Source organism: Callorhinus ursinus, unplaced genomic scaffold (assembly GCF_003265705.2).
Source record: "Callorhinus ursinus isolate GAN/ISIS: 27379988/994484 unplaced genomic scaffold, GSC_fseal_2.0 scaffold30, whole genome shotgun sequence".
Taxonomy (NCBI): domain Eukaryota; kingdom Metazoa; phylum Chordata; class Mammalia; order Carnivora; family Otariidae; genus Callorhinus; species Callorhinus ursinus.
The window spans coordinates 12,037,290-12,052,461 of NW_027397092.1; positions in this window are offsets into that span (position 1 = coordinate 12,037,290).

Genomic DNA, 15,172 nt, shown 5'->3' on the forward strand with positions numbered 1-15,172 from the left:
CGCTGCCCATCCGTCCTCCTAGGACAGCATGGCTACCCGCCAGCAGATTGTTTAATAGCCTGCCTTCCCTTCTGCTTGAAACCTCTGCCCCGACTAGCATGGGCCAGGAAGAGACAGGGCCACAGGATTTGGGAAAGGAGCTTGTGTGATAGACTGGCACAGGATTCGCTGGAAATACTGAAGCACCAGTTTCCCACCCTTCATTGAATTTGCTGTGAAGGAATTGCCAAAGTGTGATCAGAAAGAAAATCAGAAGCCTTGCATGGCTGTAGGCTTATGAAAGACTGCTCTTCCTCCTATATTGGTGGCCTGGACTTCTTTAATGGTGACAAAGCAATAGAAAAATCCACATATGCCACACAAAGTGGTCAACCTGCCCTGGTCTACTTGATTATTAGCAGAGGATTGAGACGCTTCTGGAACAAGTGATCTTGAAATACCTAAAAGCAGATTTCTTGTAACCTCTCCTAAATACAACACAGAGCAGAGAATATATTGCTTAACTAACATTTGAACCTTTTATTTTAGTGGCAGCTTGGACACGGGGACATTTAGAACAGACAGGAACAGTGTCCTCTCTGCAGTTCTAGCCATGATCAGGGATTTGAGACATAGCTTCCCAAGTGTTTACAGTAGAACCTACCCTGAAATTAAGGTAAAGAATTTAGTGATTGTAGACCAAAGCCAAAGTAGATCGTCATAGTAGGACTATTACCTATCACAGGCAGGTTTGGAGGCTTTCTGCTTGACTTCTACGAAGTATGACATGCTACAGAGGATTACGAAGAAAGCAGAGCTAGTATTTGTCATCATGTTCCAATGATTGGAGTCATGTTATAAAATTGATTTTTATAATTAATGGGAAAGAGATCATCTTTCTTATTCTGTATTTCATATAGGTGGCTGGTAAACCTGGCTTGACAATAATATAATATTTTTATATGATACAATAATTGAGTGACTATGTCAAAGCCAAAATGATGAATTATTTTGCTTCAGAATAAATATATAAATCCCGTGTGTAACAAAAATGAAGAGGGTTTTAGTTCTTTCTGGGCCTCTCATATTTTGTATATGAACTACCTTATCAACCTTATTATCCAAAATCAGATAGAATTTAATAACTCAAGATAGTAATGCTTAAATTGTAGAAACCTAAATGTGCAAGAACTTTTTTATTTTGCACATTTTGTATCTTGAGAGAAAATAAAAGGAGTAACTGTTGTTTTTAAAGAAAAAAAGTAAAAAATTTTAAAAATCCCCGTGGTTTTGCTTATATTCATAGGATTCTAGTTATCAATATTTTTAAAAATTTACTATTTTCCCCAAAAATATTGCAGAGATTTTTTTTTAATAACAATTGCCCTGGAACAAAGAAACTAGCATAGACTATTCTGCTTCAATGTATTTATCTGTAATCTGTTAGCTCTTGAGCAGGTGGTAGATAGAGAATGAGGTCAATATCAAGTGGATGTTGTGTTAGTTTTGACATGCAATTATTCTGAGCCAGGAGGAACTAGAATAGCTGGAGTCAAATTATACTCTTCATCAGGAAAGGGGAAAACTCTAATCATGGCTATTGCTCAATCATTACTTCTTGAGAAAGACCTTTCCTAACCACTTGTGTGGGATGAAATCATCATCCCGTATCCCATGACCCTGCTTGATTGCCTTCATCAAGTGTTGGTCTCTGAAGTTACATATTATTCAATCTCTTTGTTTATTCCTTTATTGTTTGTCTGTTCAACTGGAACATAAGCTCCATGAGGGCAAGATCTTTTCTGAATGGTTCACTGCTGTATCACTAGAACACTAATGTCTAGCTGATGACAGTTGATGACAATAAAGATTGATTGATTGAGGGGCGCCTGAGTGGCTCAGTAGGTTGAGTGTCTGACTCTTGGTTTCGGCTCAGGTCATGATCTCTTGATCATGAGATCAAGTCCCATGTCGGGCTCTGCACTCAATGGGAGTCTGCTTCTCTCTCTCTCCCTCTGCTCTGAGCCCCCCCTCCCCCATTCTCTCTCTCTTTCATAAATAAATAAATCTTTTAAAAAATGATTGATTGAATAAATGAATAAATGGCTTCTGCTTACTTGGACAATGTGGATTTGACTTTGCTCTTCCTCAGCATTCTTCTTGGGTGACTTGGAAATGTTGCTCCTTCCATCCCATCCTACCATTGCACTCATTCATGATGACAGCTGCAAGTTCAGGAAGCTGGTAACCTGAAGGGATGTAGGAGAAGAGCTTGTCTATCTAGCAAATATTTTCTTTTATATTTCACCCGCAAAGCTGAGAGTACCAGCTCCAGAGATTTTGGATGTCAAGAGCATATCCATTGTATTTTTGAATAGATGTTTCGAAGGAGTGGATTTTAATTAAACCTGTGATAATCAGCATCACCCACCCTTTGCTTCTATTGAACCCTGTATCACAACCGCGTTATTTCTGTTTGCTGGCCTCCAGTCTCCTCCTCAGCTCCCACCATTTTTTTTCCCTGCACTTGCCCATCTCTCTCTTTGTCCGCATGCCTACCTCTACGATATTGGCCCAAGGCCATGCTTCCAATAGGCTGCTCTCACACAGGGATTAAGTGTAGGAGGGCAGTTAAAGAAAGCTTTTTTTCCTGTGACATGAGGGATTCCTTTGGTAGGTGATTTTGGCTCAAAGAATCCCTACTGGCCTGACCTAAACTTTGTTAGAATTGTGCTTGCATTGTAGATTCTTCCTTCTCTCTCCTTCACAGGACCAGACTCATTATCACACAATCATATAGTATTTCCACAGTACAAGCACAATAGATGTCAATGACCTCAAGATCATAACTAATAGTAAAAGGTAGTGAAATAATTAAAATTGTTGAGTTTTGAGTATTTAGTGCTTATAAAATAGAAATTATTGAATTGTAAGCTTATATACTTCAATTTTAATAATGGCTGGGTTTGGGGTGCCTGGGTGGCTCAGTCAGTTAAGCATCTGCCTTCGGCTCAGGTCATGATCCCAGGGTCCTGGGATCGAGCCCCACATCAGGCTCCTTGCTCATTGGGGAGTTTGCTTCTCCCTCTGCCCCTCCCCTGGGGCAGAGAATCTGCCTGTGCTCTCTCTGTCTCTCTCTCTCTCTCTCTCTGAAATGAATAAATAAAATCTTTTAAAAAATTAATGGCTGGGTTTAACAGCTGGCTCACAAAATTCTGGAAAATCTAATAACTGGCTCTTACAAGCCTGTATGAAATGCTTTAGCACTGCATTACCACAACCCCAACTTCCAATTGTCCAAGCAAGGGGTCCACAAGCTCTAGCCAAAACACTGACACTGGTGCATACAATGTAGGAGCTGGAAGGGAGTCGCTCAGAGCACATTTCTCTCCCCCGTTTTCATTTCACATCTGGAAAAACCAAAGTCCAGCAAGTTTATACGTTCAGGTAAGCACTGTGTACTAAAAATACAATAAGCTGGGTCTCCTCCAACACACATATTTCTGTTGTACTCATTTTACCAGAAAAAGACAATAGGAACTGGATTCCCTCTTCCTTAGGAGATTTTCAGGCTAATTATTTGGCTGTGAAGGAGTCCTCTCAGGTTTTGTGAGAAGCACTGAATTGGCAGGTGACCTTACTCAAGGGTCCTAGGCTCCATGTAATATATGAACTCTAAACATGAGGATCTATCTATGAATTGCCATTTAGGAAAAATGCACTGATGCACAAAGCTATTTCATTACTATTGTTTATAGCTCTACACACACAGGCTTCCTTACCCCGGTATGTGGGTAGCAGAGCCCACGTGAGGCTTCTGGATGCACGCCCAACTCACTGAGGCCATTAAAAAGGGACAACTATGTTATAAGAACTGGTTTGACTGATTTCTTCATATAGAACTAGTTTTAAAAAGAAATGCTTTAATATTGCTGCTCACTAAGTAGCTGGGGGACAGATACATAGCAATTGCTGGGCTTTATGCTTGAATTGTGGCTGCAAATTAAGTTAAAAAAAAAAAGTCCCCGAATATTTTATTTGTACTGCAAGTAGATTTTATTTCTGGCAGAAAACAAACTAGAGTTGAGATGCTTGACAAAGGTAATTTTAAAAGAGCAGGATGAAAGGCAGGGTTTTCCGTGCTTGCCTGAGATATTGAAAGAGAACCTTGACAGGCTACGCTGAAATGTTGATCTCTGGGAGAATGCATTATTTAAAGAGTAGAGAAAAGAAGGGAAAGGCTAGGAAAAAAAGATTCAGAGGCTCAAAATATTGCTATTTCCCCGCATAGAGAAAAGTATAAGGTGACAGGCAGGGAATACCATTAAACCTGGAATGGGGAACCATGTGGCCAAATTAATTGCTAAAAAATGTCTTTTTGGTTATTAAAAGAGTGCCCTTTCTCTTAGGAAGGCATCTGATTCTTCGATGAGCTCAGCACCTAGTATATATAAAACTGGCTATTTCCATTAAATGGTTTCCATTAAATGATTTTGATTAAATGAACAAATACAAGAACATTGTGTTCTTCATTAAAAGCTTTAGACACTTTCAAAGCAAAAGTCAGTTTTAAATGGCACACCTAATACAAAGCCACAGTGCCGTTAAACAAAAGCTCAATGCCTAAGCATAATGTACTAAAACATTGTCATGTCACTCTGTATATTACATAATACAAGATGATAATAATACACTTCCTTTTTGGCTTTTACTGGTTCTATAGACAGACTGACTTAATCCAAGACAGCCTCTCTTAAAATAATCTTGTCACCACCCAAGCTGATGACTTCAAGGAAAACATTTGCTTGGATGTTTACATCCTGAATTAGTCAATTTTTTAGAAACTAGACTCACCAATTAATAGAGCTTTTAGATTGTTACAAATTGGTTCAGAGGCTAAGGGAAAAGAAGTTCTCCAAGGAAAACCTCAAAGGAATCTGGGAAAACCACCAAGTGTCCTGCGAGGGGGTGAGGGCATGGACCCTTTATCCAATGACAGAGCTGGCCGTGACCTCAGCTCTTACGGGTGTGATCAGCCAGCACCCAAATCCTCTGGTCGTGGTGGATTTCTTCTCGACATTTTGACTCACAGCTGTTCACAGCATCTTGTTACTTAAAGCCCGCCAAAGTGGAGAGACCGTTGCTTGTGAACAGCCATTGCTTTGTTCATGAGAAAAGAAGGCCTGTAGCTCTCCTAATAGAACGTGAAGGCGTTGATTTGATTTCTCTCTGCTGGTCTGTGGGGGTCATCCCACCGTTTCCTTGAACTCCCCCACTTTCCCCACATCCTACCACGTGCAGACCACACCATCTCTTCCAAGTAATATTGCTTTATGAGGCAAAGAAGATTTTGCTATTTTTTTAAAAAAGATTTTATTTATTTGTCTGAGAAAGCGTGCGAGTGGGAGGAGGGGCAGAGGGAGAGGGAGAGAGCGAATCTCAAGCAAACTGCGCTGAACACAAAGCCCCGATGCAAGGCGTGATCCCACAAGCCCAGGACCATGACCCGAGTCGAAACCAGGAGTTGGATGCTCAACCGACTGAGCCACCCAGGTACACCGTTTTGCTATTATTTTTAAGGAATTCTGATCTCAGTTTAATGGTGAGTCACAGTTATTATTTGTCTCCATAGTTATTTATTTTACCTCCTCTCTTTCTACCTTACTATCTTCATTGTTTATTTTTGCAGTGCTGTAGAAGTGGTTATTATTATGACTATAAATTCTGTGTAGGATTGAGAGGAACATCCTTTAAATCAATATCATTTGAGAATGATAGAAACAAGAGGAAATATGGAGTTGGCAGGATGGGTGAGGATTTCCAGTTTTGTCGCCTTGTGTGATCTTGGTCAAGGTAATTCATTTCACTTGACTCTAGTTTATTCAACCAAAAAGAAAACATATTGACACATATCGACACTGTTCTTTCCCATAGAATTGGCATAACATGTAATGTGTATAGCATTTGAAAAGTCCAAATATTGGAAAATAATATAAAACAGCTTTAAGAGTTATTGAAATATTTTGCCAAAGCTTGAATTTACCAAAATTATCATTGTAGAAGGATCCAGAAGGAAGAGACATAGATGCAATTTCTACAATTAGCAGAATGACATAAAATACATGGCTGGGCCATTCAGTAGATTCTTACAGGATAGGGTCATGGGTGTAACCATGGAAAGGGTAAATTAGTCATTTCAAATCCTGATTTAACCTGCTCGGCTGATGAAGCTTCTGGGCAGCCCTGTTTAAATCACTTTACCTTCTTCTGTATGAGTAACATCTGGAGTTTCCAGCAGATGACCGCACCAGAGAAATAACGATGGGAAAAAAATGTTCATGAGATAATTACCAGAAAAGCTCTTTTTTGGAATAATGTTGCTATAAAAATGGCAAATATTTCTTAATACAGGAATAATCTCATGGAAGTAAAATATTATTTTTAATAAATAATGAACTTTATTTCTTAGAGCAATTTTATGTTGACAGCAAAACTGAGCAGAAAGTACAGAGAGTTCCCATATACTCCCCGCCCCCAACACGCACAATCCCAATATCGACATCCCACACCAAAGTGATTTATTTGTTACAATCGACAAACTTACAATGACACATCGGTATGACCTAAAGTCCATAGAGTACATTAGGGTCCACTCTCGGTGCTGTACATTCTATGGGTTTTGACTAGTGTTTAATGACACGTATCCATCATTGTAGTATCGTACAGAATAGTTTTACTGCCCTAAAAATCCTCTGTGCTCTGCCTAGTCATCCTCCTTCACCTCTAACCCCTGGAAACCACTGATCCTTTTAATGTCTATCATTTTGCCCTTTCCCTAATATCATATAGCTGGAACGATACTGCGTGTAGCTTTCTCAGATTGGCTTCTTTCACTTAGTAATATGAATTTAAGATTTCTTTTCATGGCTTGATAGCTCATTTCCTTTTAGTGCGGAATCATAGTCCATTGTCTGGTTGTACCACAGTTTATCCACTCTCTGGCTGAAGAACATCTTGGTTGCTTCCAAGTTTTGTCAGTTATGAATAAATATCCGTGGTGCAGGTTGTTGTGTGGAAATAAGTTCCTGATTCATCTGGGTAAAAGGCAAGGAGTGCAATCGCAGGACTGTATGGCAAATATGTTTTGGTTTGTAAGAAACCGCCAAACTATCTTCGAAAGTGGCTGTGCCATTTGGCATTGTCACCAACAGTGAATGAACGTCCCTGTTACTCCACATCCTCACCGGTATTTGATGTTGTCAGTGTTCCAGATTTGGGCCGTTCTAATAGGTGGGAAGAAGTTATCTGGTTGTTGCTTTAATCTGTAATTAAACATTGGAACATCTTTTCATCCACGTATTTGCCATCTGCATATCTTCTTTGGTGAGGTGTCTGTTAAGATCTTTGGTCCAGGGGCGCCTGGGTGGCTCAGTCATTAAGCGTCTACCTTCTGCTCAGGTCAGGATCCCAGGGTCCTGGGATCAAGCCCCGCATCAGGCTCCCTGCTCAGCGGGAAGCCTGCTTCTCCCTCTCCCGCTCCCCCTGCTTGTGTTCCCTCTCTCGCGGTCTCTCTCTCTGTCAAATAAAAAATTAAAATCTTTAAAAAAATAAAAGATCTTTGGTCCATTTTTTAATCATTTGTTTTCTTTTCTTACTATTTAGTTTTAAGAGTTCTTTGTATGTTTTGAGGGACAGTTCTTTGCCCGCTGTGTGTTTTATCAGCGATCGCTTTCACAGATTAGACGGTGATGATGTAGGTAAGAAGTCTTCACCACATCCATGGTCATGCAGGGTTTGTCCTATGTTCTCTTCTAGGAGTTTTATAGTCTTGCATTCTGTATTTGGGTCTGTGATCCATTTTGGATTAATGTTGGTGAAGAGCATATGGTCTGTGTCTAGATTTGTTTATTCTCTTTACATGACTGTCTAGTTTTTCCAGTAGAATTTGTTGAAAACTCTTTTTGCTCCATTATATTGCCCTTTGTTCCTTCGTCAAAGATCAGTTGACTATTTATGTGAGGTATTTCTGGTATCTCTATTCTGTTCCAATTGACTTGTCTATTGTCCCATTAACTTTTTCTGTTTTATCTGTGGTTTAGTGTGTGACATTAATTTGGGGGAAATTCTCAGTCATTATTGCTTTACTATTGTTTTGTTCCCTTTTCTCCTTTCCTTGTCTTCCGCTGTTCCCATTGTGAGTATTTACAACTTTCACAGTTCCCCCACAGTTCTTGGATATCCTGTTGTGGCTTTTATCTCTTTTTTTCTCTTTGCTTTTCAGTTTTAGGATTTTCTATAGTCCAGTCCTCAAGCTCAGAGATTCTCTTCTAGCTTTCTCCAGTCTACCATGAGCCCATCAAATGCATATTTCATTTCTTTTATAGTGTTCTTGGTCTTTGCCACCTCTTTTCTGTTCTTTCTTAGAATTTCCATCTCTCAGCTTAACATTCTCCACCTGTTCTTGCATCTTGTCTACTGTTCCGTTAAATCCCTTAGCATGTTAATCATAGCTTTTTAATTTCTGGTCCGGTAATTCCAAAATGTGTGCCCTGACTCTAGTTGCGATGTTAGCTCAGTCTTTTCAAACTTGGCTGTTGCTCTCTACTGTGCCCTATGTTTTTTTTTTGTTGAAAGGTGCAAGTGATGCATTAGGTAAAAGGAACTAGGGTAAATAGGCCGTCAGTAATGTAGTGGTGAGTGTGGGGGAGGGAAGCATTCTGTGGTCCTGTGATTGGTCTCAGCTTTTCATGAGCCTGTGTCCTTGGTCTGTGCACTTCACAGGTGCTTCTCAGTGTCCTTGCCCCTCCTTTTAGGTGGGATAGGATGGCTAGAAGGGGGTGGAGTTGGGTATGTCCCTTCCCCCAAGTCAGTTAGTCTCCGATAAAAGCCCAGCCGGTTAGACTCTGGTTAACTAGAGTTACCCCTGAGGTCAGGTCTTGTTAAGAAGAAGCGTTCTGGCACGTTTCAAAATGTCTCCTTTTCCCCTCATTTGCTATAAGTAGGAGAGGATTTGCCTCTGAGGCTCCCTGAGAGAAACTGGTTTGAGCTCCTGGAGGCGAAACTCACCAAAGCATGGGGACTGTGTGTGCCTGGATCCCCTGGAGTTTTTAACTCTCAGACTTGGCCACACCGAGCCTGCAGCAATTCCCTCATTGCCCTCCAGGTGTGTTTACCTTGGCACGGGTTCCTGCACAGGTGTCTGCGCTGGGAAGTTGTGATTATATATTTATCCACCCGTCTTGTCGGCTTGGGGAGCAGCGCTTTGCCCTGTCACCTCCCTCCTCTGATGGATCTCAGAAGAGTTGATCTGAGTGTGTCCGCTTTTCAGTGGTCGTTAGGGTGGAGTGGGGATGTCTCACCTCCTTACACGCTGGACTCAAAACTGTAAATCTGAACTATCATTTTCATTTCAAGTAAATGATGACTTCTGAAAATTAGGAGTGCAAAATTGCGCTGTAGAATCCATACCAAATTCTTGCTTTCTTCTTGATTAAGCAAAAGATGTTGACCTCCTGGTTCAAAACTGCACTTAGATGGCCTTACTTTGTATTACTGGAAATAGTCAACGATGAGCATGTCAGCTGTTTTCTTGTAATAATAGAAGACATGCGCATTTTGAGAGTTCCATTTTTCTTCCTATCATGCTTTTTCCTATAGAGGGCGCAGTGTGGACTATTGTGTGGTAAAAATCCACTGTTACCCTTTGGGAGCCTCCAGTCCAAACTGAACTCTCTTCCTTGTATGTACCAACTCTTCTCATGAGTGATGGCAAAGCCAGGAGGAGAAGTATGAAGAGCTTTCGTCAGTACTTGCCAGTCTTAGAATCCATGAAAAGTTCTAAAATATTAAAATGCAACTATGCATCCTAAGAACAAGTTTCATGATATTAAAATAGTCTTTAAAGTCAGTGTAAGCAGGCATTTCTGCGCTGTTCGTGTCTGATTGCTGCCTATTTGCTCAAAAGCATCTAAAATTCATTCAAACTGCCCAACTCTATGTTGTTGTTGTTTTTCCTTCTGCTTTTCTCATCCAAACATGTATGGATTAATGGCTGAATCCTTTCCTGTCAAGACCTTGCTAGGCAATAAATCACTTTCTATTTTAAGCAATAAGTGATTGCATTTATCTCTCATCAAGGCACCCAAATAGTTGCATAAATTGCTAAGACAAACCTAAAAGAAATAAGGGTTGGGTCCTGAGGTTAACCTTTTATTTCTTTGCAATTATTTTCAGATCCCTCGTTCAGTGGTCTCATTACTTTTCAATACTTGTTACGTCTCTGTTCCTGCTATCAGAAAATGTTTTGTCCCGATTCCGCATCATATGTGATCTATCCTAAGTTTTTTTTTTTTTAAAGTATGTCCATGGCTTAAATGAAAGTGGAGTATGGCCATTTATCATTTTTGAAAGCTAAAGATTTGTTCATAACCCTTCAGCACATCTGTGCAATGGGGCTCGGCTTTGAAACGAGCAGTCCACATCTCAGAACTTACCCTTGGAGTGTGATGCATTATCACATCTGCACAGCTAGAACACCCCATGGCTTTGCTATCTGTTTTTTCTTAGCTTCATAAAATTTCTGTGAGGCAGCCCATACAAAATGCAGAGAGTCCAAGTGCTTGATAACTTGACATTTTCCGTAGAGGGCTTTGAGTTCTCCTAGATCAAAGCTTTAGTCAGAAACCAAATGAGTTCCACAGGAAGCGGAGTCTGCCTCAGTACAAACTCAGGAAGGAGCAGGAATTCTTCCAAGTTTGCAATGAAGCACCTGAGCTCCTGCACAGACTTGCGTTCAAAGGGGAAACTCCACATGGATAAGTAACCCAGTTTGCTGAGGTAGCCTGTGAAACTCTAAAGCGTGTTCTGTAACCCAGCAAACATTCACACGTGTGGATGTCCCTGTCAGGGATGTGTCAGAGAGGGAAAAGGCAGTTCGCCCTGAGCCTCTGCTCAGGCCAATTCTGGCTTAGCTACAAGCATGTACGGTTGAACTGGAATGGATTGTAAAGAGACGTTTCCATCTGAAGAGTTTCTTAGATGTCTGGCTTTGTGAAAATATCAGTAATGAATGGTTTATTCTCTTAGTGCCCCGAATGCTAATATAATTAAAAATGCATCATTTTTTTATTGCATACAATACATCGGGATTAATTTCCAATTTCATTATAATGTTTCATCAGGTATACACAGATATACTTTTGACAGCTTTTATAGGTTACAGGCTTAACTATGAAAAAATAATTTGGGTATACTGATAATCATTTTTCCTCCCAGATTCCTTTCATTGAGGTATAATTGACATATAACATTTTATTAGTTTCAGCTGTACAACATAATGACTCAGTGTATATGTTGTGAAATGATCACTATAACGAGTCTAGTTAACATCCATCACACTTTTTACAATAACTTTTAAGATCTACTCTCTTAACTGTCACATACACAATACAGTGTTCACCAATACTCTAGTTCACCATGCTGTACATTAGATCCTCATGACTCATTTATTTTATAACTGGGAGTTTGTACCTTTTGACCCCGTTTTGGCAATCCCCAATCTAGTGTCTGTATTTATGAGCTTGTTTTTTTTTTTTTTGTGGTGATGGTGGAGGGTTAGATTCCACATGTAAGTGAGATCATGTGGTTTTTATTTTTCTCTTTCTGGTTTATTTCACTTAGTATAATGCCCTCGATGCAATTTGTTACACATGACAAGATTTATTCTTTTAATGGCTGAGTAATAATCCATTGTGAATATATACCACATTTTAAAAGCCATTCATCCATCAATTGACACTTAGATTGTTTCCATGTTCTGGCTTTGGTAAACAATGCTGCATTTAATATGGGGTGCACGTTTCTATTTTTAATTTTTTGGGCAAGGTCCCCACTCTTTTCATAGTGGCTGCACCCATTTACATTCCCACCAACAATGCACAAGGGCTCCCTTTTCTCCACATCCTTACCTACCCTTACTTCTTATCTTTTGGATAATAGCCATTCTGACAGATGGGAGGTGATATCTCATTGTAGTTTTGATTTGCATTTTCTTGATGATTAGTGATGTCGAGCACCTTTTTGTGCATCTGTCGACCATTTAAAAGTCATCTTTGGAAAGATATTTGTTGAGGTCTTCTGTCCATTTTTTTAAATCAAGTTTTGTTTTTGTTTTTTTTTGCTATTGAGTTGTATGGGTTCTTGATATACTTTGGATATTAACATCTTATCAAATATATGATTTAAAAATTTTTATTCTGCTTGGTAAGTTGCCTTTTCATTTTCTTAGGGTGTCCTTGCTTTATGGAGGCGTAGTAGTTTGATGGAGTTCCACTTGTTTATTTTTGTTTTTGTTGCCTTTGTTTTTGGTGTCAAATCCAAAGAATTATTGCCAAGACCGGTGTCAAGAACAGCTTATTGCCTGTGTTTTCTTCTAGGAGTTTTATGGTTTCAGGTCTAACATTCAAGTCTTTAATCCGTTTTGAGTTAATTTTTGTGTATGGTGTAAGAAAATAGTCCAGTTTCATTGTTTTGCATGTGGCTGTCCAGTGTTCCTGAAACCATGTGTTGAAGAGGCTGTCCTTTCCCCATTGTATACGCTTGGCTCCTTTGTTGTAAATTAATTGGCCATACGTGTGTGTTTCTTTCTGGCCTCTCTTTTCTATTATATTAATCTGTCTGTTGTTTTTATGCTAATACCACATTGTTTTGATGATGATAGCTTTGTAATATAGTTTGAAATCAGCCAGTGTGATGCCTCTAGCTTTGTTCTTTTTTCTCAGGATGGCTTTGGCTATTCAGTCTTTTGTAGTTGCATACAAATTTTAGGACTGTTTGTTCTATTTCTGTGAAAATGCCATTGGTATTATGATAGGGATTGCATTAAATCTGTAGATAATTGAGTGTGAAGAGTTTCTCAGATATGTGGCCTTGTGATATTTGGAATTAAAGTCTTTGGATAGAATATAAATGTTATAAACCACAACAACGTAGAAGTAGTGATCTAACAGATACCAGTTGGTAGCATGAGAAGGAAAAGAGGAGACATAATAACTTTAAGTATATTGATTGACACATCTTTCACAGTGAGGGATGTGTTAAAAAGATACTGTCTCTAGGTGATAGCTCAAGAAAAGAATATTATAATATGTTGAAGATAAAAGGGAGAAGAACTGAAAGTAACATAATGAGCAAAAATCAGATGGTGCAGTTGGGGGAATGTTTCATCTCAGTGGAGGTTGAGAATAGAATATCTGTTCTTCATTTTCATAGTGGAAAGTTAGCAGATGCTGCCTGAAGGGGACAAATCAAGAAATAAAGACTTAAGTAAATTATATCCAATTATAAAAGTTATGATTCAATGGAGAAAAAAGCAAATTCTCAATTATTAGAAGGGAAATAAAGACCCACAAAAGTAAACAAAACACATTCTATAGAGCAAAAGACTAAAATCTAAAGAACTATTAAAAATAAGACATGTAAAACAAAATGGCAGAAAAAAAGATTGAATATATATGTCATATACAAATGTAAACAGTCTAAAATATTTGTTAAACATAAAACTTTAGGACCAAATAAAAAATAAAATCCAGCTGTGTTTGATATGCATAATGCATATTAACCATAAGTAACTCCAAAATGTTCAAAGTAAAAGGATGAGCAAAATACGCATCAAGAAAAATTATAAAAATCAGGAATTTTGATGTTAATATCAGAAAATGCTTATTTTAGGGTAGTAGGCATTAAATGAGATAAGAAAGACAATTTATATCAATAACTGCTTCCACAAACTATCAAAACATATATACAATCAAAATTCATAAGTCAAAATGATAAGAAATAAAAGAAGAAAAAGGAAGAAACCACAATATTAGTAGGAGACTTTACTCTTCGAGTCAGTCTGTGACAGACCAAATAGACAAATATGTAAGGAGAGAAAGGACCTAAAGAACTTAATGAATAAGAAGACACGTTGAACTCTGTACTCTAAAAGCGGAGAACATACCTTAAATTCTAGCCCTGTAATATTTTACAAAATTATTTGCTATTCTACAAAATGCCTTATAAAATACAAGTGGATTATATATATATATATATATATATATATATATATATGTATATATGCTGTGGTGTGAGTGTTTGTGTCCCACCAAAACTCATATGGTGAAGCCCTAATTCCCAAAATGATAGTATTTGGAGGTGGGGCCTTTGGGGGTGATTAAGTCATTGAGAGTAGAGCCCTCTTGAACAGCTTGAGCGCCTTTATAAGAAGAGAGATGAGAGATGTGGGTGATCTCTCTCTCCACCACATAAGGATATACCAAGAAGTTGACGGTCTGCTAACTGGGAAAGCGGCTGTCCCCCAGGTACCATACCAGTAGGCACCCTGATCTTGGACTTCTCAGCCTACAGAACCGTGAGAAATAAATGTATGTGGTTAAAGCCACCCTGTCCATGTTATTTCTGTGATAGCAGCCTAGGCTGACTGAGACAACATAGTTTTAAATGGTCGAATTTATCCATAGTTTTTAAAAACACAAATTTATTTTTAAAGGATTTTATTTATTTATTAGAGAGAAAGAGAGAGCGAGAGAAAGTATGAGCATGAGCGGGGGGAGAGGCAGATGGAGAGGGAGAAGCAGGCTCCGCACTGAGCAGGGAGCCCAACATGGGGCTCCATCCCAGGACCCTGAGATCATGACCTGAGCGGAAGGCACACTGAGCCACCCAGGCACCCCCAAAAAACACAGATTTAGACAAGATGCTGTGTTTCATTTATCAGATTGGAAAAGGTCATCATGTATAGCGGTATACAGCACTAAGATGGGGGAAAAGTATTATGCACTGTTGATGGATTTTGGAAATTTAACATATAGGTAAACTCAAATATATGCTCAAAGGAACAAGTAGGATGTTTATTGAGGTTTTGTTTATAACAAAAACAGAAACAATGTAAATGTCTGTTCCTAAGATATCAGTGAAATAAATATGTCCTATCTAGAAAAAGGAATGTCATGCTGTTATTCAGAAGGAGGAGGTTAATCATAGGGTCATGTGGAAAACTTTGTTGAAAATACTGTTCAAGGGAAATAAATAATGCTCAGAATAAGTTTTGTAACAGTGCCACCTTATTACAAATGTGTGTGTGCACAGAAAATCTCTTGAAGGACGTGCATAGAAAAACCAATCACGGTTG